Here is a 23,463-nt window from a genome sequence, read left to right on the forward strand (position 1 = left end):
GGAGACATAAATGGATAGTCACATTCAATGCTGCCAAGACTAAACTGGTTTCCTTCAATAATTACAAGAAACCTTCTCTACCACCAATAGCAATGGCCAGTGACTCCCTGTCTGAGAGTACATCTTTCAATCTGCTTGGATTAACCTTCACAGGAAACAAGAGTTGGAACAATTATATTGAAAACATTGTCAGGGCCACTTCGAAAAATGTATGTTCTCTCTACCGTGCTAGAAAACTACTGACACCTGAAAGTATCCTGTATCTCTATAAGGCCACCATTTACCCATGTATGGATTATTGTTGTCACATTTGGGCTGGTGCATCTGCTACTAGTCTCTCGCTCCGAGACAAGGTTAAAAAAGAGTCGTCAATATGATAGGCCCTGAATTGGCATCTAAACTTCAGCCTCTGTCACCTCGACGAAACGTTGCATCCCTCTGCTTGTTCTACAAGTATTTTAATGGTGAATACTCTGACGAACTGCATACACTTGTGACCCCACGACGTAGACACCCTCGACAAACCCGGCAGGCAGCTAAATCCCAACCCCACACTGTAGAGATCCCTAGATGTAAAAAACCCTTATACTTTTTTGTTTATTCAATTTTCACCCCAAACAAGGCACAGTGCCACTTTGAAGCAGGGGGCTACTATCAGGGACTTAATTAGCGGGGGCATTATGAAGGGAGATGAGTAGAAAGATGTTTGTTAATATTACACTTGGACTTCTGCATATCATTGCAGTTGGGAAAGCAGAATCCCGGAAGGGAGTTCCAAAGACCCGCAGTTCTGGGGAAGAAACTATTGGAGTAAAAGGCTTTCTTGCACCTAGGGATCTCTACTGTAAAGGGATGAGACTTAGTAGCTTGTCGGGTTTGTCGGGGGTAGTTACGTCGGGGAGGTACAAGTGTTTGCAGTTCGTCAGAGCATTCACCATTGAAGTATTTGTAGAGCAGGCAGAGGGATGCAACATCTCGTCGATAGGACAGAGGCTGAAGCCTAGATGACAGTTCAGGACCTATCAGGTTGGCGACTCTCTTTTGAACCCTGTCCAGGAGCGAGAGACAAGAAGCAGATGCACCAGCCCAGATGTGACAACAGTACTCCATACATGGGCGAATGGTGGCCTTATAGAGGTATAGCATACTGTCAGGCGTAAGTAGTTTTCTAGCACGGTAGAGGGAGCCAACCTTCCTTGCAGCAGCCTTGGCAATGCTCTCAATGTATATATTCCAGTTCATATTCCCTGTAAACGTTAGGCCGAGCAGTTTAAAAGAAGTACTTTCAGGTAATGTGTTCTTGGCCATTGTTATTGGTGGTAGAGAAGGTTTCTTGTAGTTATTGAAGGAAACAAGCTTAGTCTTAGCAGCATTGAATGTGACAAACCATTTTTGTCCCCATTCCACTACGGATTGGAGGTCATCCTCTAGCGTTTCTGCCATTTCCTTGGATATGTGTTCATTTGTTTTCCCCTCATATCTGTTATAGAGAGTGGTGTCATCGGCAAATATACTCATCTCCGAAACAATTTTATCAGGGAGGTCGATTATGAATATTAGGAATAATAGAGGTCCAAGGATAGACCCCTGAGGTACTCCCGCATTTATATCGTATTGTTTGGATGTACGACCGTCGAGGACAACTTTGATTTTTCTATTACTTAAGAAGGATTTAATTACATTATACGTCAGTAGTTTCTTCTCCAGAACCGCTAGACCCCGCAATTCCATTCCAGGTTCCTACTTCCCTAACTTTACTGACATGCAGAAGTTCAAATGCAATGTTAACCGACAACTTGCTGCCCAAATCCCAACATAGTGCCCCAGTAGTTGCTGCCCCTCATAGTAGCCCCCTACACCCAAGTTGCAATGCGCCTTGTTTGGGGTGAAAATGTAATAATAAAAAAAAAACTAAAGAAGGGGATTATTAATGCAACATTCAATTTACTTACGGCTTTCCCTTGATAATACGTGTAGGACTTGTTTGAAATGTTTCCACAATTTTATTATTTTTCTCCCAAATCATTATTATATCTTTTAAACTTTGCTCACCTGCATCCAAGGCAAATGAAGTGCTTCATCTAATTCAATCAAATCAATATTTTTACATAATCTTCATGATCAGACGTAAGGGATACATTTTAAATAGAAGTGGGATATGTATTTTAATTGTTCTTCTTCCTAAAAGGAAAGAAGAAGCAATACCTGTCCAGGCACCATAACATACTCGATAGTAATTTTCTGGGATGTATTATTATGACATTAAGCATATACGTTTATCTATATTCCTCTTATTCATTCACATACAAACAGAAATATTTCGTCACTTTTCTTCTTCTTTTCATTGTAACAGATCCAATCATAATATCCCTGACCAGTCAGTGTACATCAGTCAGTGTTCATCAGCCAGTGTTCATCAGTCAGTGTGTTTATATCTGGGTAATTTAAGAGAGCTTCATTTAAATTTCTTGCATTTCAACAGACCCAAGTAAACCAATTGTTAAAACATCAGTATAATTTTAAACCAGAATTGTGTTTATGGAGTGCAAAGCCTTATTTTAACCCGATTCAATGCAAATTATTGGTGCAGACAATCTTCCATCAGAGAGTTTTCCTAACTATTCTGTTAATCAAGAGAATTTGTAAGGTTTGGATTAGAATATATTGCAGCAAAAATGACTCGAAGTATTAAAGACAATTGAAATGCAATAGCTTTAGTCAGGCCATTTTCAAATGATTCAATATTTGGAAGAAGACCATGTTTTAAGCATGCTTATTTTATTGTATGCATAAGTTCACGTCGTACGAATATTTGCGCTCCAAACAAACAGTAGCAACATCTGATAATGAAAATGTTCTACATCTTGTAAATAAGTGTAAATTCTACAAATGATGTTAATATTCCCTCTTATTGGGGTCCGGGATATGACCTTAAATTATATCGAATAGCGAGGACCCAGCTTGCGGGCTTTGGGGAGTGTGGAGCTACCCTTTAATTGTAATTGCTCCCAGGACCACTTTGACCCAGAGTCGTAGTACCTGTTACCTAAAAAAACAACAACAAATATATTCTATTAAAGTTGGTCTTTAAAATCACTGGATTCGGCATTAAATAACCCAACAAGTGTTGATATGCCGTAAAACAAAAATAACTAACCAACGCTCTTATTGGTGTCTCTATTTCAGTATGTTTATTGGATACATAATGCAGAGGAGTATCTTATGCTCATTCAGCTTAAACCATGCTGTGTGTGCAGCTTGTTGTGCATTACCACTATGAAATTAAACCGTATGCTGATCTTCAAGATATTCAAATACATTCACTGTATTAACTTATAATGGAGTCTAATATTTGATAATTTCCACTAGCTCCAGGAGACAGGTAATGTAATTATTTATTTCATCATTGATGTATGCATTTTCTTAATTATTTAGTGTTATAATATTCCTTGCCTCAACCGAAGGACAGCTATGATTCGTATAAATATATTTATATAAATCTTTAATACTCTACACTAATTAACTGATTTCAATATTTTGATGGGCACGGTACTTTTTAGCAAATAAGCTTTGAAAGCAACAACATAACTATTATTTTCAAGTTGTTTTTTCTAACATCAACAGTTAGTGCAATATTTCGTCTCATGTATTTTGGGTATCCATTAATAGTCAGCGAAGTTTTTTTCTGACAGTTTTCGCTTCTCTTTTAGGCATACACATCATTCATAAAAGGGAAATGAAGGATGTCAAGCTTTACACTTTCCATAAATAATATATTTCTTAACCAGATTATATAAAATTAATGTCATAATGTACTTTCAGCTCATAAAAAAATCCGATATTAATTGTGCTTCTTTGTTTATCCTCACTTCTGTAAACTACTAACATGCGTCAGTGTGAAAGACGTTTCTTCTGAAATTCTATAAATTAGACGTATACCTCTATAACACCCAAAATATTTTGCCTTTATATCACTTAAGAGTGTATTCATTTGCAAGTTGTACACTCTGCAATTAAATCACATATATTCTCGATGGTTCCATTTTTATATAAACTGTTTATGATTTCATGGCATTTAGAGTCTCATGTGTATGTTATGATGATGTAAGGTTTACGATATTTTGGAACTGTTGATATTGCATCATTAAAGTTTTTGTGCCTATTTCAAGGGTTACAGTGAATGAGGAGGGAAGTATCGCTGGCACTCCTGGTTGGATGTCCTGATATATTCTTCTGTTTAAACAGTCCATCAGTCCATTAAAATGCGCACCGCGTAATTAGAATTGGTTATTATGGAGATATTGCAAACTGGATCCCTTACCTTTCATATACGAATCCAGTCAATATTGTTGAGATAATTTTATAGCACGGTGAATTATGTTGAAACGACCTCTGAAAACATGCAAAAATGTACAATTTTGCATGTTAAGATGATTGCGAACACTTGTTCTATATTCTTCTACATGCTGTATTTAACAATGCCATCCGAATTCTACATCTTGAAAAAGATTGTAATAGCTCATTGGGTCCTAATGACATGATGTGTGGGGTATTTTTTTAGACGGAATATTCCTTGAGTAAACTACAATGTTATAGTTTTTGCTGTTCTTTTTTAAATAAATCATCTCATACCAATTTATATAAGGAATTATTTCCTGCATAACCTCATTTATAGAAGATATTATCTTCGTACAAAATTTATAGCCTAGCAAAGAATTTAATCTGTATTACAGAGCTTCATATGTGTATATAATATACAGTTTACCATACTAAGGGCACCCATGATCAGGTTGTAGTTTTTTTTTATGTTTGGCCGTGAATGCGAAAGTAATAGGTATTTCTCCCTGAAGGAATAGATAAGTTTACACCGAATGATGCAAAACAAAATGCACAATTCTAATTTCTAGTATTTTATTTTTAAAAATTAAACAGATTGATGGTTAGTTTATTCAACTAAACGTTTCTATTTCTTGTTATATAGGATCAATGGTGACAAATTTACTCTTCCATCATTGCAACGCCTTAGATTTTCATTTCTAAATCTTAATCCCACAGTGAACACATAATACATTAATTTGAGAGAAATCAATTGGTTCTACTACATTTTCAAAATTACTATTAAACCAAGACGCAAGTCTTATTTGGCGCATTCGTTTACATCTCTTATTATCTCTATTCATTGCACTCATGCTTTCCATTCTGTTTTGAAATCTCATCTGTGCTTGCTATACATATTTATTTCGTGTTGTTTTTACATGTTACTTCTTCTCATATGACTTCCCTGTCTCTATTTCCTCTGATCTGTTGGCTTTGTAGTCTCCTGAATTTGTGCCAATAAGTTCGCTTATTTAAATGGATATTTTCCATTCTTTGATCAATAATAAAGTTTTTGAAAACGAAAGCTGTTTAATGGACTTAGGTTTATGAATTCCTCAACGTAAATAGTAATATTATTTTGTGCTATCTGTTGAGTATTCAGCAACAATTATTTGTTTGTGTGAACTTATAAGAAATATATAGAAATTGAATGCAAGAAATATATATGTTTGTTTTCATTTTGATTATCTTTATATAAATATAAACTGGAATGTATATTGTAAGCAATTCAGCAAATTAATTTATGAATTAATTTTGGAACAATAGATTCATAAATTAACGGATGCTAATTCATTTGCGTATTGTTCATTTGAGAGTTAAGGTAAATAATATTTTTTTAGGGCACACAGTAAACAAAGCTAGATTTTGATAGTTCAATATTAGTAATTTAAACAAATATTGGAAAGTCAAATTGTATAAATTCTGTTTATGAATAAACCAACTTAAGCCAACAAAATTATTTGTACTTGAATGTTTTTTAAAGTTAAAATGGGTGACTATGAATGTAAATTAATTAATCAAAAATCAACAGATATACGAAAGTAAAAAACAACATTATAAAATTAACACAACTTCAGTAAAATTTTGAAAACCTCCAGGTTGGTTGTATCAAATATTTTGTTGAGAATTTTCATTAAAATATTTGTATTCAAATAAGCTGAAAAATGTCACAAGAATCAAAATAAAATTAATTGATTTTCCTTTAAAAATAAGGAGGGTATTCTTTAAAGTGTTTTAAGTCACAAACACAGACTTAATATTTTGAACCTATTGTTTTGGGTTTAGTGTGGACCAATTTTAAAGTATCATCCTGCTAGAGTTAATGACCTAAACCACTCTCCAAAGTACGTGCAATGTATGCGATTATATAGCAGCTTGGGGAAAAAGGGCAATTGCTTAATTTTCACTAAATATGGTTAAAACGTACAGAATACAATATAAATACAGATGAGGATATAAAATTATTTAGGAGTTTTGGAGGGAAATATCTATTAGATATAAATGGATATGTGTAGCATTACTGGAAGCACAATTTGCTCGATTTGAGACAATACCATCTATTCAGTGTAGATTAAAGTAGTGATATAACTATGGAAAGTTCATGCAATGCAGGTATAACTGGAAGTAAGTTATAAGCTATTGAAGACCTAATCTAAGATATTTTATATATAACATCAATATAGACATATTTATAGTATATACAAACATGTAGATTTTAAATATATTACTAAAATAACGTTATAACGTTTAAAGATAAATTCTCGTTTCAAAAAATTCAGGAATGTATTTTGCGTAAGCATTATTAACAGTGTTTTTCTTATATTAAATGACTTAGGATAAAATGTAGTTGTATATGCAGATTCAAAAGATAATGTGGCGCACACACTTTTGCAGTGACTAGTTATTTTAAAAATAGTAACTTAATCAATCATGATTTTCCCGTTTTGGTAGAATGACGAAATTCAATTGCAGACAATCGATAGAGAAAAACTAGATTGCAATGGATTAGAATAAAATGAATTCGAGAAAATGCCGAAAAAAAAAAACTAATTGTCAAGCGGAGAGATATGGATTTCCATGCATTCACATAGAATGATGGTGTCCGAAAAGGTTTGGGGTTACACGCGGACGGACTGGCAGGTCATTTCCTTGCCTATACCAATCTTTTATAATTCGATTCTGCATTATTTTTATGGAACAATCTCCATCGATACAATGTGGAAAATAAAAACTCGCCAAGTTTTATTGGATTGCTGATAGAGAGAATATATAGAGAAATAAACAATATTGATATCTTAAACTTTGTAAAATTTACATTCATAGAGGCTGTCCGAAAAGTAACAGACGGCTTTTGAATTTAAATAGTTTCTTTATTTTTTAGGATAGCTTTATGTAGTTTTTAACACAATCAGACAAGACGAAGAAAAATGGTTTCACAAGTGCAAAAATCAAACAATCTTTATTAATTAAAAATGTATTTTAAATGTTGCCCATTTTCAGCTTCCGATATATGCGCTCGTTCCGAAACATTATTCTTTACAGATTGCAGAATATCTGGATTGCGATTAACTTGAGTTATTTCGTTCCTGATGCTTTCCTTTACTTCTGCTAGTGTTTGCTGTTTAAGGTTTCGAGGTCAGCTAGTTCGCGATACTAAAAAATAGAAGTTAAACCGTAATAAAGAGATTCTGTCAGACATAATGTTTTGTAAAAAACCCACATATGGCAGGTTGAAAATTTGAAACACTTAAAAGAACTTTATTTTCATGAATAAAGATTGTTTAAATTTTGCAGGGGGGTAAAAATTAAACGCAGTAATGCGTAATTATTTACTTAAACAAGATCTGTCTAATCAATAACAATGTTAATGTACTTATGTATTAATTTAATCACAGTTCAAATATATCTTCCAACACTGACATCATTATTTTTTAGATAACAGTGCCAATAGCGGGTATAAAAAACAGTAATGGTGAATTGCTTTGTGAAACAAGTGTTGCTTAATCGCTAGTCGTGAGAATTTATTTATGTATTAATTTTGAAATTTTGCTGAGTAATCTTCGAGAAATGGCAATATCTCTCTGTAGATTATGATGTTTGTAGCAAGAGGCGGACAGAAACACGACATTATTGAAAATCATGTTTAAGCAAGGGGTGCTCAATAACTAACCATGCAATATATTATGAACTTAATTCAAAAAACATTCTAAATCATCTTTCATTTCTCTAAAATAATAATGTCAGTGGTAAGATTATATGGTTACGATAGAGTTTCTGAATAACTAACTGTGCCGATGTATGTATTTACTTGGAAAATCTGCTGAGTCATATTCCAGAAATGATATAATTTCGCTTTAAGTTATAGTGTCGACTGTGTTTGTGGCGGAAACAGAATACAAGGTAATAACGAAGTTTATGGAAAAGCAAGAGTTGCCTAATAACAAACCAACACAATGCGTTTATGTATATATTTGGAAATCCTAAAAATTAATCTTTTAATAGCAACTCATTTTTTTTTAAATTATAGTGGCTTACGTGAAAAAAGAAAGTCGTTCATATATGTTGTACAATATCTGTCGAGAGTACGTTAAATTGTTTCATATATATTTATATTACCCGTCAAAGGGAATGTAAAATTATTTTTCATATGTTGTACAGTACCCGACCTAGTGAAGGCAACATAATTTCATATGTATACTGTAAGTTATATGTCCTCGGAGAGGAACAATTATTTCATACATGCGTTGGGTAATACCCGTGCTCGTATAGGTAAACTATTATTTTTCGAGAAAGCAAATTACGAATAGAAATAAAAATTAACTCAACCCTAAGAATAATACGAATGTTAAAAAGCATCTTCATTGCCATATTGCCCAAGACACACCATGTAGCCCAGCTACTAGTTATATATAAAAATGATTTTATAAAATAAAAATTAAATTCTCCATATTGCTGTGTAGGCTACACTATATTGAAACCTTATTCACTATGAGAGGCATGTGAAGTTGCCTGGCGATGGAAAAGGATGGGTCCCAAACTAGAGCAGGCAATAAACTGATTTGGTGTAAGAAAATAAGCTATTGCATTACTTTCAACGGCAATAAAAAAATATCGGTTATTATATTAAACCAAATATATAGTAGTGTGCTAAGAAATATGGGCGCCACTAGCTAGAATCAAAACATAGATCTCTCACCCTCAGTCATTAGCCATTGAATACGCCCGTATGTTCATACATATATATATATATATATATATATATATATATATATATATATATATATAAATATATATAACAATTTATCATCATTTTTTTCTTCTCTACTCTTATTTTCCTTTTATTAATATTATTGGAATCTTTTCTTTTTTTCCTTGTACACATTTTTGTGAATTATTCCATGGATTTCTGCCTTTGGATTATTATGGGCCCTCTTTTTCCAATTACGGGATTTCCTTGGCTTTTACTTGTACAAATGGGAGTTCTTTTAACTTTCTTGAAGTTTTACATTTGGAGTTTACCGTCACTGGAATTGTTATCTTCCACCAGACTATCCATTCGTGTGTAATCACCTTTTTCTTTACCATATTCCCTCTGCTTCACTTTTTTTGTTTTCAAGTAAGATCTTAGACTTACTTGTTGTTTCATCAAATACTTCTGCATACAAAATCCGATCCCGCATTTTGCTAATTCCTACCCTCTGATGAAAAGGAAAGTATTTCTTCGAAACACCGCGGATTAAGGACTATCCATTTATCTAGTGATTCCTTTTCAGATTAAATATTTTTTTAACTCATTTCAAAATGTTTTTAACCTATTTTATTCAGTGTTTGCTCATATATATATATATATATATATATATATATATATATATATATATATATATAAAAATATACATATATATATATATAAACTTATAAAAATATGGTTGGCAATATGTCTTTAAAAAGCGTAATTGCAAGTTTTAATAACTTACAACTTACTTTACCTATGTATGTAGCAATATTGATTAAAACACGCACAAAATATATTTCGTATATTAATTTATGTGATAAAATGAAGTAGTCATATTCATATATATATATATATATATATATATGTATATATGCGTGTGTGTGTCTGTATGTCTGTATGTCTGTATGTCTGTGTATATAGATAGATAGATATGTATATTAATTAACTTATCCTCTTTTCGAAAATAGAATTGCCTATTAGTTGGCGACATGATTTCCACAATCGGACAGGCATTTTCATACACACACACGCACACACACTCGCACACACGCACACACACATATATACATATATGTATATAGTTATATATAGTTATATATATGTAGTTATATATATATATATAGTTATACATATGTAGTTTATATATAGTGTTATATATGTAGTTGTATATATATATATTAATATATATAAATGTGTGTGTCTGGATGTATTAAAAAATAAATATAACTATATATATATAGTTTTATATATACTATTCATGACAAATGTTGTTATTGCAAATGCATAGATTTTTGCCATACAACCGTTTATTTTGTTTAGTACATTGGTATGCACGATTATTGAAAACACGTACTCTATAGCGCAGGATCGTTTATCTTATTTTTATGCTATTACTTGAGTATTGTTCGAACAAATTGTAATAAGAAAAGTAAATAATAACTTAAAAATAAGAAAAAAATGCATGATTACAAAATTGAGAAAGAAGTAGCATATATATATTTTTTATAATTTAAAATGTTTTTGCGCTATCACAGCATTTCAATGTAAAATCACCAAATTAAAATTCCTGTGTAAATAAAATGTATTAATTTTGAAATACATTTACACTATATATTTTATTTTTTCATCTTTTCCGGAATAACCTGTGCAGGGTAGCACAAATAAAAACAATGAATATATGGTTTCATTACAAATGATCCAATCCATTCGACCATCGTTAACCGCAAGAAATATTGCTGAAATTTTAACTTTTATTTTTAAATGCTTCTTGAACGTCTGTCAGAGTTATCTAATAAATTCATGATAATCTGCGCATGAGAACTAAATTAACACACCTTTTGTTTTAACACTTTTAACTCAAAGTGTTTATTGGTATGAAACATGTTTCTGAAAGGGTCTGACATAATTATTTACTATAGTAATTATTAATACCTACAGACACTGGTGTTTCATACTTTCGGACATAATCAGTGACGGCTGTCACTATTACACCAGTCAATGGACCCGAACCCACCAACAGAAACTATCTCTGGCTTCATAAATACGGACGCAATACATTTGGTTACTGTGAACCGTGCACAATATTGTTGAAATTTAAAGTTTCAATGCTTTATATATATATATATATATATATATATATATATATATATATATATGTGTGTGTGTGTGTGTGTGTGCGTGCGTGTGTGTGTGTATGTGTGTATGTGTGGGTGCGTCTGTGTATATATTGATCTTGTGTGCTGTGACGTTGTTTGGCTGTGCAAGTTATACAAAATCTCTCACATTCTGAAAATCCTATCATAAGTTACTCGCTTGGTTTGAATTGCTGGATGACGTCGTCCTTTCGAGTTAAAACTCCTACTTGTGAGACATCGGCTTGGGGTTATTAGCTGGTGGGATGACCGCAACCCTCGTCGAGACGAAGTAGGTTTATTTCACAGTCGGATTTCGGCGCCGTTTGCTTGATCTGTGTTGGTATATAGAAATTATTGTGTGCGGGGCGTTTACCCAGTTGGTAGAGTGCTTGCCTCGCATGCAAGAGGCTCAGGTCTCGAATCCTTAGTTCAGATGTGTCTAACTGATGAGCCTAAATGAGGCCAAACTCGAGTCTTGGACTTCCAGTGCGTTGACTGCCATGACTCTTGTGGACTGCGACGTTGTATGGTTGTGGAATTTAATATATATATATATATATATATATATATATATATATATATATATATATATATATATATATATATATATATATATATATATATATAGTGGAAGGAAACATGGATGGAGAGCTAAATAGCAGAGAAAGTCCCAAGAGGGAAAACCGCTCCAAATAAGTGTTTCGGTCCATTACTCCTTACACTCTTGAGGATCGCTCAAATCCAGTTCATGACTCCCAGATGTGTCTCTGCTGTTATGTGTTTTATTTTTTTTTTAATTTACCCTCAGACACTTCAGTGTCGTGGATATATATCTTAACCACCGTGAAATTAGGGAACATTTCGGCTTCCTTACCTATTACTTTCAGTTCTCGGTTTTGACTCTTCCCTGAAGCAGCTGTTTCCTGACATTGTTGGCCTTCGAGCCTAACAATTCCCCATTGCGTCCACTTCAACTTCGAATACGATTCAGATCCTGAATAGTGCAGAATACTTTTCAAACTTGTAGACATTGGCCTAGCCAATCCTGTACTTATATGACACTGATTATTCAATCAGAAGAGAGTGGGGCACTATATCTGGTTTTAATCCTCTTTTGCTGATGATTTCGGGATAGTGCTTCCACTGTGTAAGATCTGCAACACACACCCGGTCATCGACTGAACTTCGAAGATTTTGCTTGCTGGGCGCAGGCATGCAATTGTTTTTCGCCAGTTTCGTCGAACGTTGCTGCGGCTTCTGGGCGTTTCACTTTACTTCTGTTTGCGATTAACTAGTCAGCTTAAGGTAATTCTTTTAGCACTTGGCCACGTGTGTTTTTCTTGTGACAGACCGGTATTGCATGAGTTACGTGCATGCTGTCCCGTTTATTTCTGTGTACAGAGTTTGCAATAGTGTTGATATGTAAATAAGAACACATTAGAAAAGTGAACATGAGATTAGGATGAGCCGAAACTCGAACTTGTAAGCAAGGTTAAGGAGTGGAATGTTAGAATTTTGTCTATTGCTAAATTCTTGGAATAGTTAGAATAGTTGAAATGTCTATATAGGAAAAAGAGTGGAGTGTGCATTCTTTTAGAAAATTATACATTAATAATGTCAGCTAAAGAATTAACAATACAAATTAAAAATATATTGCAATCAATAGGTTAGAATTACATGTTGATAATTGTTTTGATGTTAAAAGTGTGTATGTCGGCCCTCAAATCATTACACTCGAGAGGGGGCGCATCCAGGTCATGACTCCCGGATGCCTCTCTGGCTCCATGTGCTTGTTTTTCTTTTCTTTTCTGTTTTGTTTACCCACACACTTCAGATGCGTCAGTGTCGTAGATGGATTTCTTAAACATCGTGAAATTAGAGAAAACAGATATATTAAGTTGAGTTTAGTTCCTCCTAGTAAAGATCAAGCAGGAGCTGTTATCCGCTACCTCACTCATGCTCAGTTTTCACTCTTCTATGAGATAGACAACTGTTTAATGAGATTGTAGGCAAACGAGGTTACCAATCCTCCCGCGCCCACTTAAACTGGGAGTACGATGACACTGTATCTAGCATCTCTCAGCAGACTTGTAGACATGGTCAATCCTGTTCTCATATGGGACTGTTAATTCAATCAGAAATATCGCTTGTGCTGCGTGAGTTTGAAGCACTAAATCTAGTCTTAATCATCTTTTGCTGATAATTTCTGGATAGTGCGTCCACTGTGGCTAATATGCAGCACGCACACGCACATTATCTCTCTCTATATAAAATGAACTCATTCTCCCCTGTGATTTTGACCTTAATATGATTAGGAATTAAAATATTTCATGCAATTATAATATGCACAAACTACAGCACAATATCTGAAATTTGTTATAGGTATATTACCTCTCCACGTCATCGGTAATCGTACATTCCTATATTTTTTTCTGTTGAGAGTTCACTGCCAAAATTGGATAAGATTAATGCCAGTAGTAACATCTTTTCTCTCTAATAAATTCCTCTTCATCCCGACACACTTTTACAGCGTTACGTGATCGTTCACAAGGGATAGTTACGAACGAACACCGGTTCGGTTTTTTGTACTTTGTAGTTGCTTAAAAACTGGAATGGAATTTAACCTTGTCTTTCCGCTCGATGCTTGCTATTGGGTGAAATGCACCACGCTTACTTTAACGTTGCCTGATTATAATTTATTTCCCACCATTTCTACACTAAAAAAAACAAGGTTCCTTTCCATATTTTTTTAAATAAACCAATCATACATCATGTTTTTTCTGTTTTCTTATTTTTCGATTTTATGGGAAGTTTAACATCATTTTTTTTTATTCGCTTTTACTTTACTTTACCTCCACCACTTACACACACAACTTAAACACCCGGCCAAGGTCGGGTAACTCGCTAGATAATACAATAGTGTGTATATATATATGTATATATATATATTTAAAGTGATGGTTGTGTAGTTCCAACAAGAGAAAAATTGTATATTTAAAAGAGTGTAGCCATCAACAATTGTGGGTTTTTTAAAAAGGTTTTCATCATATTTTTATTTTAAAATATTGTTATAACGCGTTTCGAGCTTAGGGCGTGCTCTCTTCAGATGTTTTCGTAAAAAGTTTTTCTTTAAAATAGGAGTTTGTACAGTTACCTCCGCTGATATTAAATATGTTTTTCAGAGTGATGCGTGTGTTCAAACATATATATATATATATATATATATATATATATATATATATATATATATATATATATATATATATATATATATACATCCCCCAGAATCTAAGGCTGAATCTGGAAATTTGTATGCTTTGGTTTCGATTCTAGTTTATGGCACCCGGTTTCAATATCTATGTTTCAGTTTTTAACTCCGTGTTATCTATAATCTTCAATTTTATTATCGATAGAGAATTGCGTCTTTTTAAATAAATGCTTGACCAGCCTGATATAAATATCGATTTATTTTATCTTTATACTAGGCAATGCGGGATTTCTGTCCAGTGTTATATATATATATATATATATATATATATATATATATATATATATATATATATATATATATATATATATATATGTATATATATATGTATGTATATAGTAATTTATAAAATATATATGGCGATTAAGCTACACTAAATATTCTGCGTTTCATTCAACTATAGGATTCGTCAGGCTTATGCGCCTAAGCCTGACGAATCCTATAGTTGGATGAAACGCAGAATATTCAGTGTAGCTTAATCGCCATATATATTTTATAAATTATTAACTAGCTCTACCTACGTATTGAGCACTTTTGAAGTAAATACTTAAAGTTTACGCATAAATCTATACTTTCGTATATTAAGTTTATGTGAATAAATTAAGTAGTTATATATATATATATATATATATATATATAAATATATATATATATATATATATACATATACAAAAATATTGTAAAAATAAAAAAAAGCATAATGTAATTTTATAGAGTGTGTTTTAAAAATTTTAGGTAAGTTCAAAGTATTACATATTACACACACACACACACACACACACACACACATATATATATATATATATATATATATATATATATATATATATATGTGTGTGTGTGTGTTGGTTTTGGGTTTATAATGTGTGTGTTTCTGTGGGATAAATTAAAACAATACGTCTCATGTATAGGCGAAAAATCATCTATGTATTTTATCACCCATTTTATGCATAATATTTTAGGTCTGATTATATATTTCATATCTTTCTATACATCTATATATGTGTCTGCATATATGTTCTAGTATGTGTGTGTTTGCATTTTTAAATTCACATTTGGTATTTTTCTAGTCCTATGGATCCTTGTTGGTTCATACTCATCGATTTTTACTTTTAGTGACTTTTTAATATTCTCTTGTTTTGTCGGCTTCCCATCTCCTCTACGTCTATTGATATTTTGTCGTATTCTGATTTGAATCGATAGAAGTTATGTGTTTCTATTTTGGTATTTCCGTTTTCGATTGGTTTTCACTGATAAGAGAAATAAAAACAATCAGCCAAAAATGAGCAAATAACGCCAGGTGCCAAATGATTTTCTCTCTCACTCAATCGAACTCTATATCTCCATCATGCGCTCAATCTTATACGAGTTAACAAAGATTAAAAAAAAAACGTTTGCTATCTTACAAATGCACGCTGTCACGTTAATTTTTTTAGGTGATTGAAGATTGATATACATCAAATGATTGTTTCTACTAGGGTTTACCTATGTAAGTCTATATACTACGACAGTAACACGCGATGGACGACAGCAACATGCTATTGCGAACGAAAAATTGTTTACTATAGAATATACAGCACAAGATTCGAGTGCATATTGCCTTTTAATATATCATATATAGTCACCGTTTAGCATCCTTGTAGCTGGTAGGTATTAAAGTAGATAATCAATTGAACATGCAGATGGAGAATAGTTTAATTGTATAGTATCTATAGGCGTCCTAGACTTCTTACCACTGGAATCAGGCAGTTCCGACTTAGGAGATATATGGTTTTTATCTCTTCTTCTCTTCTTCTATCTCTTCTCTTCTCTTCTCTTCTCTTCTCTATATAAATAAAATGAACTCATTTTTCCCGTCGGATTTTGACCTTAATAGGATTAAAAATCAAGATATTTCATGCAAATATAATATGCACAAACGCCAGAACAATATCTGAGGTGTGTTATAGGCTTATTGTTTCTCAAATTCCTCGATAATCTTAGATTTCTATACTTTTTCTGTTGAGAAGTCACGGCCAAAATCGGTTAAGATCAATGGAAGTGGTAAAATATTTTCTCTCTAATAAATTCCTCCTCCCCCTGCCACCAATTTACACCGTTTGGGGATCGTTCACAAGGAACAGTTGAGAAGATAACACCGGTTTGGCTTCGTAGTTCTTTCATGTAAAGTTATTTAAAATCACTAAACTAAGCTGCAGTGCTCTGTGGCGTAGTGGTTAGCGTGCTGGACAATCCACATTATATATTCACGTTCGCGCCGACCTACCGTAGTCGTTTTTTTTTTTTTCCTAAACAACTGGAATGGACTTTTCTTGGTGGCCGAACTGTTAACGTTGCAGACGTTTTTTTTTTGTTTTTTTTTACACTTTATTTTCCTACTTTTACTCATGACTCCGGGTTTGATCCTTCCTACTTACCTACCATAACATTTTTTAAAACTCCCCCCCCCGTCCCGGAAACAAACACTCGGGCAACGCCGGGAAACCCCGCTAGTTAATAATAATAAAATATTTATAAAAAATATATTAAAAAAATAATAATACATGCAAAATAAATATACTGATACCATGACTATAAATTGCAAATGAAATTATTAGATAAAAACTTAGGATCTACAGCCAAAAGCTCTTATAACTTTCTAATATATAGAGGTTAATTCTTACTATGCAATCATTTTAACCTTTGTTTAACTTATGATGCACTTTATGTGTACGAACATGACCCCAAATATATGTTTAAAAACTAGTTAACACTAAATGCTTCAGCGTTATAAATAGACTTGAATGTTATTTTAATGATTCAATCACAATTTCTAGTGTTTAATTTAGCGAGTAAAATGAAAAGGAGTTTCCACTTAATATATAATTCTATTGCATAAATGTATAAATCAATGAAACTGTTAAAAAAATCCAGTAAGATATAAATGAGTTATTGAATCGTGCATTTACTTTGTGCCTTGGTAATTTGCAATTCTTCACTTTTAAGCTGATGCGGTGTATATGAAATTTATTAAATAAGTTACTATATAAAAAGATTTTTTTGTCAAATATATATATATATATATTGCTAATGTTGATTGAATCAGAAAATCAAGTGAGTAAGAGGGAATGCGAAATCTGAACACACATTCTAAATTAGCAGTATGAATACAACTATTTTTTAGTATCTTCTGATCTATGCAGCGAAGGAGGGAAATTGTGATACTATTCGGCGGTGTAAGATGTAACTGCTTCTACAGGAAAAACAGCAGTGAGTTACTTTAATATGCTTGTAAATAGGTGAAGTCATGCAACATAACAGCGAGGATACAGAGTATGAAGCTTAGTAGACAGTGCAAAACATATTTTGTTAAATGATCTTATTTTTTTTACATTTTCACCCCAAACAAGGCACATTGCCACTTTGGTGTAGGGGGCTACAATCAGGGACGTATGTATCAGGGGTACTGTGTACGGAGTTAGGCAGCAAGATGTCGGTTCACGTTGCGCTTGAACTTCTGCATGTCAGTACAGTTGGGGATGCAGGAACTCCGCAGGGAATTCCAAAGTCTAGCTGTCCTGGGGAAGAAAATACTGAAATAGAACTCTCTTACATTTAGGGATCTCTGCTGTGAAGGGGGGTAGCTGCTTGTCGGGTTTGTCGGGGGGTATTTACGTCGAGGGGGCACAAGTGCTTGCAGTTCGTTAGATCATTTACCGTTAAAGTACTTGTAGAAAAGGCAGAGGGATGCAACATTTCGTCGATGGGGCAAAGGCTGAAGTTTTGATCACAGTTCAGGACCTAGCAGATTGACGACTCTTTTGAACCTTGTCTAGGATTTAGAGATTAGTGGCAGATGTACCAGCCCAAATATGAGAACAATACTCCATACATGGGCGAATGGTGGCCTTATTCGTGCGTTACTATCTTTCTAGCACGGTAGAGAGAACCTACCTTCTTCGCAGCGGTCCTGGCGATACTCTCAATGTAATTGTTCCAACTCATGTTTCCTGAGAACATAAGGCCGATTAGTTTAAAGAATTTACTTTCAGATAAAGAATCATTGGCCATTGTTATTGGTGGTAGAGAAGGGTTCTTTTAATTATTGAAGGAAACGAGTTTAGTATTAGCAGCATTGAATGTGACCAACCAGTTATGCCCCCATTCCACTACAGATCGGAGGCCATCCTCTAGTGTTCCTGCCATTTCTTTATATATGTGCTCATTTGTTTTCCTGTCGTATCTGTAAGAGAGTGTGGTGTCGTCAGCATATATACCCATCTCACAGGCAATTTTATCAGGGAGGGCATTTATGAATATTAGGAATAACAACGGTCCTAGGATAGACGCTTGACATCTGATTCAAGATAAAGATAGAATGCGGTAATATTAGACAATATTTCATGCAGGAGAAAATGAATATATATATATATATATATATATATATATATATATATATATATATATAAAGAGAGAGAGAGAGAGAGAGAGAGATGTTGTTTGCTTTGGTTTTAGCGATGTTGTGAATGAATGTAATTATTTACGAAAATGAATTTTTACCTAAATGCGATTTGGGAATAATTTTCCTTTTAACCTAGCGGTGTATGTATTATTTTTAAAATAAAAAAAAATATATATTATATTGTCACATAATCGCAGAGTGTATTACGTATTTTAAATTTTAAATTCGGTCTTTTTACCCGACGAAAACATGTATTGCTGTTTGTATTTTACTTATTGCCGTCGGAGAAAAACTGACAGAGAAAGATATATATATATATATATATATATATATATATATATATAGAGAGAGAGAGAGAGAGAGAGAGAGAGAAAGAGAGAGTTTGGAGAAAGTGAGAGGAGCAGATAGTCAAATAGAAGCGTAAAGAAGTATTAACACCCTATCAATCTCAAATGAATGAATCAGTGATTTGGAAAGGTCACAAGGGTTGTGGCGCACTACCTGACGATTTGGGCCCCAGAATGCTTACCGCCAGAAATCAAACATGTTACGGATGAGAACGAAGAAAAGAGAAAAAGAAGGGAGCAAGTAATAGAAATTGCTTTCGCCCCACTTCTGACAAGTAGTCATGACTACCACACAGTAAAATCCTGGTGTGGGTAGTTCACAAAAGTGAAAGCAATTTTGAGGGTAAGGAACACTGACCGGTGAAAAAACTAAACTTAACAGACTTGTTTACATGGAAAGACGATATTAACGAATTAAGCAAAAAAAAAAAATCATAATTTGCAAAACTCATAGGACAGAGTTTAAATTGATCTCGGTTAAGATTGTGTTGGCGGGGAGACTAATTTTCTCCAGAAACAAATTACTGGTTAATTCGAGAAGCGAAATTTGCCAATGGGGGCGAAAGGTTAAGTGGAAGATCGAATTCGTCGATGAAAATGTCTGTCGATTGAGCAACAATAAAGAAAAGGGTTATAATATATCTTATAGTTGTGGATGAACACTGAAACCAGGTAAAACAATATGTCTAGGACGAAAAACTAAAGCACCGAATCTGCCGAAGAACTCCCACACAAAAAAAATAACGAACTGTAAGTCTCCTCACTCTTTTCTACCCCCACTTTCTCTATCCCTCTATGTTTACCTCTATCGATCGATCCATCTATCTATATCTAATTATTTTTTTATTTTTATTTTGCCCCGTTTTTGCTGATTATTGATATATTTGCGCTCGCCGTTTTGATAGATTTGCGTTAAACCAACCATCCTCATGATGTGCATTTTAGTTTAATCTCAGGAGTTTTCACCCATTATGTCATATTGTTTGTAATAAAATAGATTTAAATGTTATTATTCGTGTTTGTGTTTTGTTACTTAAATTGTGCTGTTCGTCGGCCGATTTTATTTTGTAGAGGGTTTCAAAAAGACTATCAAGTCCCTCTTGTTCAATGCAATATACCTAATGCAGAGGATCTTTTCCTTATATTTTCTTATTGATGTGACCATAATATTTTGGACACACAAGCATACATGTCGCGCATAGAAAGGGACCTTGCACTCATCTCTGGTGGGCATTCCTGAGACCATCCCTATGGATGAGGAGCCTGCTGATGGTCTACTCGTGTTATAAGATGGTGGCTCTGCACATACGCTTTGCCTAACATCTCGGCCTAGACGCGAAAAAATATGAAATAAATTGGAATGACAGTTCAATTAAAACAAACGTTCAAATCGGACACACTTTCAACTATTCGCCCCCTCCCTCGAGACTTGCATTTACAAATATCCGTGGACTTAAAACTAACTTAGATGATGTAGTATCTTTTCTTCTAGCAAACTCGCCATATATATTAGAACTAAGTGAAACCAAGACAAAGCTGTTTTCCTTTAATAATTATATGAAACATTACCAACCACCAATAGCTATGACTAGAGAACTTTTTCTTGAGAGCACTTAGTTCAAGCTCCTAAGCTTAACGTTCACACTAAACATGAGTTGGAATAGATACATGGAGATCATTGCTAAGCCTGCTGCAAAGAAGGTGGGCTCTCTCTATCGTGCTAGAAAGTTACTTACGCCTGTAAGTATCCTATACTTCTACAAAGCAACCATTCGCATATGTATGGAGCACTGCTGTCGCATTTTCGGTGGCTCATCTAGTCTGTCACACCTGGACAGGGTCCAAAAGAGAGTCGCCAACCTAATAGATCCTGAACTGTCATCTAAACCTCAGCCCCTGTCCCATCGACGAAATGTTGCCACCACTTGCCTATTTTACAAGTATTAATGGTGGATGCTCTGACGAACTACAAGCACTTGTGCTCAATCGACGAAAATACCTCGACAAACCCGACAACTAGCACAGTCCCACACTTACACAATTGAGATCCCTAGATGTAAAAGAAAAGCCTTTTACTCGAATAGCTTCTTCACCAGAACTATAGAACTTTGGAATTCTCTTCCAGTTTCCTGCTTCCAAAACTGTACTGGCATGCAGAAGTTCAAGTGCAATGTGAACAGACATCTTTCTGCTAAACTCCCAACATAGTAAACCTCGAAATTAGATCATTGATAGTAGCCCGCTACATCAAAGTAAAAATATGCCTTGTTTGGGGGGCGAAAATGTAATAACATCTGTCTCTTCCTCTCTCTCTCTCTCTCTCTCTCTCTATATATATATATATATATATATATATATATATATATATATATATATATACATATATATATATATACATACACACACACACATATATATATATATATATATATATATATTTATATATATATATATATATATATATATATATATATATATATATATATATATATATATAACATAATCAGCGCCGTGACAATTATGTTAGAGCGCGTCCAAATTATTTGCAGTGGACCTAGTTATATTAAAAAAAAGATGTTACCTCTGATTATTTAGCATAGCAGGTTAAATATTCTACATTCTAGAACAATTGAATAACTACATAAGTTATTTGGTGACCCTGTTTTATGGTATATCAAAGGAAATAGCGTACTTTCTTGGAAGCAATGAATGTGACCGTCTGTCTTTTAGCTTGATTAACGTAAAGTCGAAAACAGTTCGTGAAGATTATAAATAATTAAGGTTTAATTGCAAACCGAAGAGATCTGCACTAGGTTTTTGTTCCCTTGAATAGCGATCTCAAATATTTATATTATACTAAAAATTCTTTCAGTAATAGCGGACGCGTAAATTTCGCTGAATATATGCTAGGTGTTGTCACAAAGCCATTAATAAATCAAGCTCCTACCATAGCTATATATAACATTTCCACGTCAGCATTATAACGGCATATCCTACATTATTATTGTTAGGAAATATTTTTCTTCTGTTTCTGAGATTGGGAAACATAGATAGATGGATGAATGATTCATCTTTAACTCAGGAGACCATAATTTGTGAGGACTGAAACCATGGTCAAATTTTCTTATCGGAGTAAAAAAAAAATGCAACGCAGCATTTTTTTATGAGGCGATGAAAACCAAGCACATTCATCATGGCTATTTTTATTAATGAAGCAAGGACAACATTTGGCCAAAATATAAGAGAGGCCAGACGCACCAAAGCAAATATATACGAAAAACGAAATTGCATCATTGATAGGAAAATACTATTGAAATAAGAGGATAATGTAAGAGACGTGGACAACATTCGAGATCACGTTCAAGATGACGATAACCTGAGTGAGTGATGCCATAGCGGTAACGAGAGAATGAGAAAATAAGTGCCTTTGTAAAATATAAATGTATAGTAGAGCATTTTTCTATTGTCTGTTTTGCGACTGAGCATAAAACGTGCTGGTTTGCTGACAACGTTGCAAACATGCTTCGTATTATTTTAAAATATCCGAATATGTGAAAGGGGATATTACCTAATATTCAAATGCAGTCTCCCTCTGTAGTTGTGAAATAGAGGCTAAGTGATTTTTTACTCGAATGTTGAGTTTAAGACAATATAGTTTCCAAGTAAATCAGATTTATGTAGTGTTGTTCAGCGGCATCATAGAAATTATTGATTGACTATTGTAACCATGCTACTATAGATTTTCTTCTTTGACAACCAGTTCTTTTCTCATCACAATTTATATAATTTGTGCTGCGGCTATTAATCTTGGGTAGCAGTTTCCTTGGTGCAATTTGTAATCGATATACTTGAAACGGCAGATTATTTGTTATCAATAAATCACATATACCCATTTGCGCACGAACATACTAAAAAAGCATAACTTTTTTTAATTCACCAGAAATAATCTCCATTGCCACCGAGTTGTAAAAGACAGCACAAAATTAGGATAAGATTTATAGTCATCTTAAGTAGGAAGGTGCAGCGAAATGTTTTTTCACATTGCATTTATAATCTACCATGCTGGTGCAACCAGTGAAACGCAAAAAGAAGGGGTTCCAAAATATATATATTTTAAAGGAAAACTCTTGGATATTAGAATAGTAAGTAAATTCCATTTATGT

The sequence above is a fragment of the Euprymna scolopes genome, chromosome 6 (assembly GCF_053919585.1).
Source record: "Euprymna scolopes isolate OS-2025 chromosome 6, ASM5391958v1, whole genome shotgun sequence".
Classification (NCBI taxonomy): Eukaryota; Metazoa; Mollusca; class Cephalopoda; order Sepiida; family Sepiolidae; genus Euprymna; species Euprymna scolopes.